Consider the following 8,607-nt stretch of genomic DNA (forward strand, 5'->3'; position numbering starts at 1 on the left):
GGGTGTGTTTCCCATGTAACTCGCTGATTAACTGACATTACCGTAGTATGATGCATAGAACTAGACTAGCTAGACGCAACTGTTTTCGAAACATGGTCACTGTTTACAAATGTTTGTTTGAACTATAGTTTCAGGAGATGGTGAATCGGTAAACTATGTTTAAATGAGGGAAGTTGTGATCATAGTAAACTAACAATGCTTTTGTGAAACACACCCCAGAACCACAGTGATGTGGCTTGTCTGACACTTGTCTCTGGGTCTCTATAACTTACACTAAACGACTGGTTAACTTTTTTCTGGTAAGTACAGACCATGATCATGCACTCTGTCACCACAAAAACCCTGATCGTCTTCATCCACAGCTTCAAACCTGAAACATCTGGTGACCCTTAACAACACAGCGTTCAGCATCTCAATCCTAAACCTCAGACAATACAGTTCCCATCTTTTGGTTATGGGGAGTTATTTATCAAAATGTCCCACAAACAACCTGAATGTTACTCTTTATTGTCCCATAACCTAAGTACACTAGTCCAAGGGAAACAAATCTGTATGTTTTGATGTTCTGGTACAGAAAATTGGCTAGAGATCCCAATAGGCCTCTATAAATGACCTCAGTACAATGTCTCAAGTTGAAAGGGCCAACATTGATGTCGCTACAATGTTTTTATGTCAAGATCCCAGTCAGCAAACAAATTTGGCCCAGAGATGGCCCGGGTTTAAGACGGCACACAAGACATGGGCCAGATGTCAAATGCAGTATTTGGCCCAGATGACAAATATAGATATGTGGGCCACATAAGTATTGCCGATCTTGACCCACATTTTTGAGTAAAATGCCAATGTTTTCCCATACAGAAAGGTAATATATTCACATATATGTGAAACACTGCTAAATATATTTTTAAAATGCATAACATGAAGCTCATGTTGTGTGTTATTATGTGTTTACTTGTATGCAAAATTATATTCATGCCTCATATGATATTATATAGTATATTATAGAATAATATATTCTGTTGTTTTATATATATATATTCATCTGCCATTCATCCGGCACTGGCATACAGCATGTGGGCCAAACATGGCCCGGGTTTGGCAGAGGTGGCACCGTGTTTAAGACGGCACACAAGACATGGGCCAAATATCAAATGTAGATATGTGGGCCACATAAGTATTGCCGATCTTGACCTACATTTAAAATCCATTTCAAATATTTTTGACTAAAATCCCAATGTTTTCCCATACAGAAAGGTAATATATTCACATATATGTGAAACACTGTTAAATATATTTAAATACATTTTGAAAATATATTTTTAAAATGCATAACATTAAGCTCATATTGTGTGTTTAATTGTGTTTTCATGTGAAATTATATTCATGCCTCATATGATATTATATGATATGATATTATATGTTATATTATAAAATAGTATATCCTGTTGTTTTATTTATATACAACTGACTTCAAACAATGTTTTGCATTCACTGCTTTCATCATTCAATTTACAGTTTGATGTAGGCCTACTAAACAATAGATGTTGAAGTTTCATGACATTGTATGTACTATTTATGTAAATACGTAACTTTGATGTGTTTTAGGCCATATTGGCCAATCAGAAGCCTGAAAAAGTTTCCAGTAGGCAGAGATAACAGCGCAGGCTCCGAGGTCACAAGCCAAAAACACTGCAACCGGAGTTTTTTTTAAATCTTCCCCCTGGCAGAAGTTTTCAGAATGTTCAGTTTCAGTGACCTGGTGCAGCCTTTGCGTGAGGACGAACGGCCAAACCGCATAGAAAAAGCTGCTGTTTTGAAAATAACCGCGTTCGTGTGGACGGCCAATGGGCGCGCACGTTGAGCATTCAAATCGCATTTAAACTGGAGCTGAGGAGGTTACCATGGTAACAGGGCGTCAACTCACTCAGAGAGAGGCTGTCTCTCTGCTGTTTTCATTGCTTTCAGGTACGTTTAGTCCCTAAAGTTACACAAATAATACATACAACCGTTCCTGACACTTTCTTACATGTAATTGACACGTTTCTGTTGAATCTTTACTTAACAGGAGTGGTTTAGTGTCTTCAAAAAAAGCGTTACCATCACAACCGTTAACTAGGCTAACAATTAGAGGTAAGCTAACTTATAGATTTGAGCTCTTATTAATGGACGTTTGAGCTTTTAAGCACCTTTTATGTGTAGATGAGCGGCTTTGATAGTTTTGTAAATGTTTTGCTGATACTTTGTCTATAGATAAATGGAAGTCACTATAAGCTAATTAATTTAACCTAAAAGTCTGCGCTCTTTGGATTTCACGCGGGCCACATGTGGGCCGGATCTGGGCCAACACTATGTTGCTGTCTGAGTTCCTGTATGTCCTACAAGGCCATCTTGTTTAACTCTGCTCTGAGGACACTTCATACACAACAACCTACAGAGGGGTCAATCATAATTCAAAAAAAGACACAGATGATAATAAAAAAGTTCTTTGAAATTAAAATTAATAACGGTAAGAAAGAACCAGTACTGTGAATGCACCTCACTTCAAACTGTAACGGTCTGTATGTATATTATTTTCTAAACTTTAAATGTTTAAAGAACAGTTTTTGTTCAAGCAGACTTTGTTGCTTGTGGAGACCTCACGCGAGCCTGAAAGATACTTAAAACTTAAAATATTATTTGCACTCTTGAAGATTGTTCACCAAAGACTAAATTTCAGTCCAGCAGAATTTTCTGCACACTTCACCACCGAGGCCAAAATGAGCATTGTGAATGACCAAGCAAAACAAATAAGTAAGTTTTTTTTAATAGTTTTTTATAGTTTTTGTGAAAGTGTGAACTGACCATAATGCTGTATGTTAGGTGTGAGATTCATTCAACTTGGTTTGCTGATTAAACATGATTAAATGTTTGTTCAGAATATTGTCGTTGTTGTTAGGCCTGTCACGATAACAACTTTTTGTTGTGCGATATATTGCCCCAGAAATAATTGCAATAAGCGATATTATTGTCATTTTAAAGACCATTTTATGTCACTGAATATATAATCATAATGTAACAACATAATAATGCAAGAAGGCCTACACACTTCCAAATGCCAACAAACTGATCTAAGTATGTGAGCCAGAAATCTGCGAGCCTGACATACTTAGATCAGTCACACCTGTTTATTGGAAAAGCAGCAGGGTGAATACCCTATCCAGCAGTAGCATTCATGATGGCCTGTAGGTCAGATCAGGACATGCTTGTTGTGGACATCTAGTTACTCCCTCTGCACTCATAGACTTTAAACAAGCAAGTACATACGCTATACTAATACAGTTGTACATTTCGCAGTGATGATATTTCTGTTTCTTTGCTAGTTATTTGAATCATTCTTACGTTTTTATACTTGCGTTTTTATAAGTGGTGTCTATCAGAGACTGCTACATATAAAATAAAACTGAGATGGCCAATAAAAATATAAAACATACATAAAACATATAAACCATTGAAATATTACCTTACTTACATATTGCATATACTGTAAAGTGAACAGACCATAACACATGACCTGGTTAAACTGAGTTAACCGTTGACAAATATGGTTTCCTAAACACATTGTTCTGTGGTCTGCAAGTATCTGCCAGAGGAAGGATATATCCGATATTTGAGATAGAAGCAGTTTCAAAATATCTGGGTGAACACTACTCTTTTTTTTTTTTTTTTGCTCCTATACAAAACATTTTGTTCAGCAGAATGGTGTAAATTATTGTTTAGGTTCACTCTGAGATCAACATCAACCTTATCTTCCATAGATTTAGCATCCCTACACCGAAAATACTCAGGCTTTTTTTACTGTTTTGTACACTTTTTACTGTTTACGTTGTTTTACGCTGCACTTGTTGTGGCTTTACTGTGTTGAGTTGGCTAAACATAGTTATGAAAGAAGATTCTGAAATTATGGAATAAGAGGTAGTCCTTATTAGTATCTCCTTAATCTCCGCCTCAGATGTTACAGACTGTTGTTCACTGAAAATCTGATGCATATCGCACACAAAATGGGAAACAGTTTTGAAGTTGTCATCGGATTGGTTCAATTAAACAGGATCTCGTTCTTTAATATTCCACCTGGAAACAAAGATGCCATTATGCCAAATCCCATCGTGGAAGAAGAAAGCCGCTGTGTTTACAACTGTGATGAAGAGAGCTTATCAGGATCAACTAAACTAAACGTTGGATTTTCAAAAGTATGTGAAATATTTAAAGTTCATGGCACAAAATCTTTAAAATATTTCCAAAACTTTTACACAAAGGTCTATTATTGTGGGGACATTTCCACGCCCCTAAACATGACGTGGCACAAAAGAAAAATGTGATTGGTTGCTTTATCTGTCAGTCATATGGCCTCTTGGGTGGCCTTAGTCATTCAAATCGGACAAGGTTCCCAGACCTTTTGCTGTCAGTCTGAAGGTCTGGCTACATGAAACTAGTGTTTCCTTTGAGAGGATCCTCAACGTAATCCTCAAATCCTGTTCAACTGAGAAGACTGTAGTAGCTACTCCCTTGAGTGATTAAAGCTAATGCAGTAGAACTGTCACAAGACACAGTCCACACACACACACACGCACACACACACACACGTTTGTTCATGCATCCTCATGGGGACTTTCCATTGATTTCTGTTGCTTTTACTGAGCCATCAGTATCTCTCTATCACTACCCTCACATTTTCTTACCCTCAAGAAATCTTTTTTTATAATAATTATTATTATTGTTTTGTTGGGAGTGTTGGCTGGTACCCACAATGTAGCTGATTTCAGGTTTTACAGCCTTACTGCCTTACAATTATTTTCACACATCCTACAGCCTATATATAGTGATGAATGGAATGTAAACCATCTGCTCACATAAGGAGAAACAGTTTCTAAACATGTTTTATAAATCAGAGGTCAGAGGTCAATCAGAGTTCCTGTGCTTGTGTGTAGTTGTGTACTGTATGAACATGCTATCAAAAAAGCAAGTCATTTTTTACATATAGCATTGTCTTTCTCAGTGACAGCCATCTATACAACTGACAAGAAGTCTCCCTGTTGTGTTGCATCAGATGTTGGAAGTCATGTGAGGTTTTGATAAAAAAAAAAAAAATAGGGTATTGTCATGCGTTTCATTTCTTACTCTAAAATAGCTGTGGAAGTCCAAATATGGACGTCCTGTGTTGCATCAGACCGGGTAAGGTGGTTTAGCTTTGTATTGTAGTCACGAGTTATGAGTGGGTGAATGATATGGTTTGGTAGGGTAAAAGAACAGATAGAGGTATGCACTATGGGGAAAAGTTATTAGGAGACCATATAATCTCCTCACACTTGATATGAGATAATATATTCTGAATCAGTTTATAGGCCTGTCAGTATTTTAAAAACAAAGGGCCGTGTCTAGATTACAGATATGTTTTGATAAACATTAAAGGACAAAGGTGTTTGCTAGTTTTTCCATTCTGTAGCTATATATTTGTGAAGAAAAACTACAGCTAATGTAATGTTATAGTTTAATTCTTGATGCTATATCTATGTTATTGTTGAATTCTTAATTTTTGGACGGTTCTATCATGACTTTTTTTTCCATGAAACATAATAAGCAGATGTTATGCATGCAGCATGTGCTCCAAAGAGAATGGGAAATTATCATTCTTAATTCAAAAACTAAATTCACAACCTTTTTCAAACAAGCCTTGTGCATTTTTAAATTATGGGTGGCATTTCCAGTTTAGGGAACTTCCTCTTAGAATTTATGAAACTAATAATTTTAAATGTAAGGTCCCACTTTATATTAGGTGGCCTTAACTACTATGTACTTACATTTTAATTAATCATTTGGTACAATGCACTCATTGTGTACATACATGTTTTTACATTGTACTTATATTTTTTTAAATACCTATATGTAATTACATCTGTAATTAATTTCTGTAATTACATTTATAATTACACTGTTGACCCATCCCTTACACCTTAACCCACCCTTAATCCTACCCATACCACCAAACCTGTCCCTAACCTTACCCGTATCCCACCTCAATAGCAGCAAAAGTGTTTTGCAATACAGTATGAACACGATAAGTACATTGTACTTATTTTTTGATGTAAGTACATAGTAGTTAAGGCCACCTAATATAAAGTGTAACCAAATGTAATAATAATAATAGTAGTAGTAGTAGTAGTAATGATAATAATAATAATTAACTCAGTCAATGATTAATATTGCATAAAGCAATTTTACTTCCATAATTCACACAAAGTGTCATGGGGCATATGAAAAAGGTGATCAGGGTGACCTGGGAAGACCAGCACCAAAATTCAAATATTTGTAGTAGAATAAGTCAGTCCGTGACCTACTGTCCTACATGATTTGTGGTATCCTACACTATTCTAATGCAGCACCACACAGTAATTGACAGAACTTTTTCTCTTTTTTTTGAAGTTTTATTGGTCTGATTAAAAGTCAGATGTATTATCCTTCCTCCCATGTCCTCAGGAAATCATTCTGACCTAACAATGTGTCAGCATACAAATCTGTTTTTGCTCAGTCTATAAAAATTACGACTGTTTGTATCTCTTTCATGAGTGATAATGTCCCCATTTTATGGCCTCAGTAATAATAGGGCTTGTATACACTGGGATGGGAGAAGAAGTATTCTCTAATGTATTTTTTATTGATTTTTTTCGTACTGCTAGGCCATCAAATGAATTTTCACTGACATTTAGTAGCATAACTGAACTGACTTTGCTTTATGCTTGTTTTAATTTATTTTTAGATCAATAAAAAGCAGCAGTGCTCTTGTAAGTATTCATACTGATTCATAATTATATACTTATTTGACTAAACACATAATCTGATACAAAATACAGAATTTGGCTGTCTGAAAAGAAACATACACATGTTCCAGTACAGTAGTTTAAGCAGACGAGCAGGGTGCTAGTGAGAGAAATGACCATCTGGCTCTTGTTGGGCAGATATTGTGAATGTGTGAAGGAAGTTATTAGTAAGTGAATGCAGTGGCACTTATCTACAGGAAATGACTCTTTGCAGATTCTTCTTTTAGAAATTCTGCCAGATTTACACTACAGATTTTTTTTTCACGCATAAACATTTATGTCAGTTTGGATGATGTGAACTACAGTATAATAGCAAATCTTTAACTCTGTACACCCTGTTAGGCACGTAGTAATATAGTAAAAGATGTTTTCAGTAATCGCTCTGCTGGTTTTTATAGCTCCTTGACTGAGATTCCTTTCCTCTGCTTGATGCAAGGGACAGGGCCTGTAATTTCATTCTCACCATTTTGCTGAATCATTCACCATTTTCAGACACCTCCCTCTTCACAAAGGGCTCTGGCTCTACACGTGTGGGTAATTCTGTGACTTCCAAGAAGTGTTGGCCAGTCTCACACAGCCTATAAATCTCAAGTGTTAGTGGGTGTTAACTATTCCTTTTACCCTGAACAGTGAACTTTCATTGTCTAGTTTTAATCTTTTTTAATGGTATTTAACAAGACAAGACATATGTTCATAAAAATGTGATCTGGCCCCACAGAGAACATCATAAGCGGCTTTTCCACTGTCAGGCCAGTGCGAGCCAGTGCTTTAAACGGGCCGGGCGGGGCTAATAGCCTCAGACCTGTAGCACCAAGCCCAAAATCACGATGCGTTTCCACCGTCGGGCCAGAAGCTCCGCTGTGCTTCACTAAAACCCGCCCTTTACACGCCTCTCTGGAACAACGTCAAGCAACCCCATCATTTCATCAACAAAGAGAAGTTGTCAGAAAACTAATCAGAAATAAGTCACTGGAAATATAGCGCGATCACAAAACGAACATGATAAAAGCGGCCGTTAGTTTACATGTTTTGTTAGATTTAAATCCAAAAGCATCGATGCCTAAGGATTACAATAGCCTATTGAGCTAAAATTATTTTAAAAGTCTTTAATGCTGGTGTTAGCTGTTAACTTTATGAAATGATCTGCAGCGCTGACGCACTCAAGACGCGGAGAAACTCCGCCTTTGTTCATAACCACTCCTCTAGCCCCAAGTGGCTCGCTTTGGCCCAAGGTTTTCATCGGGCCAGAAAGCACCGGCCGTTGGCCCTGAGGAAGCACCGACGAGGCACGATCAAGCCCCGGAAGTGACAGTGGAAACACGACTGGCTCTGGCACGCACTAGCACGCCCGTTTTTAGCCCTACAGTGGAAACACGGCTATTGTGGGCCCCTGTCATCCTCTGGGCACCCTTTTCCCTGATCAGTGATACCCCTGTAAACAACTACAAAATATTTTTATTTTTTATTTTATTTATTTATTTTTTTTTATTTTATTAACTTTCAACTGAATACAAGATGGTAACGAATTAAACTTATGCGCAAAATTGGAATATGCATAAAACATTTGCAAATAAACACCGCCTGGTAATACCAAACTCTACTACTTCGCTTTGCTTCGTTGACAGAGTCTGGAAGGGCATAATATGAATTCCTTCCACATGATGAAATCATAGTAATACCAAGCAGTTCAAACAGTGGAACTTCTTTGACCTATAATATTAATCAGTGTAAAAAGAGTGAGGTTGTGTTGTTTTTA

Source organism: Onychostoma macrolepis, chromosome 16, assembly GCF_012432095.1.
Source record: "Onychostoma macrolepis isolate SWU-2019 chromosome 16, ASM1243209v1, whole genome shotgun sequence".
Lineage (NCBI taxonomy): Eukaryota > Metazoa > Chordata > Actinopteri > Cypriniformes > Cyprinidae > Onychostoma > Onychostoma macrolepis.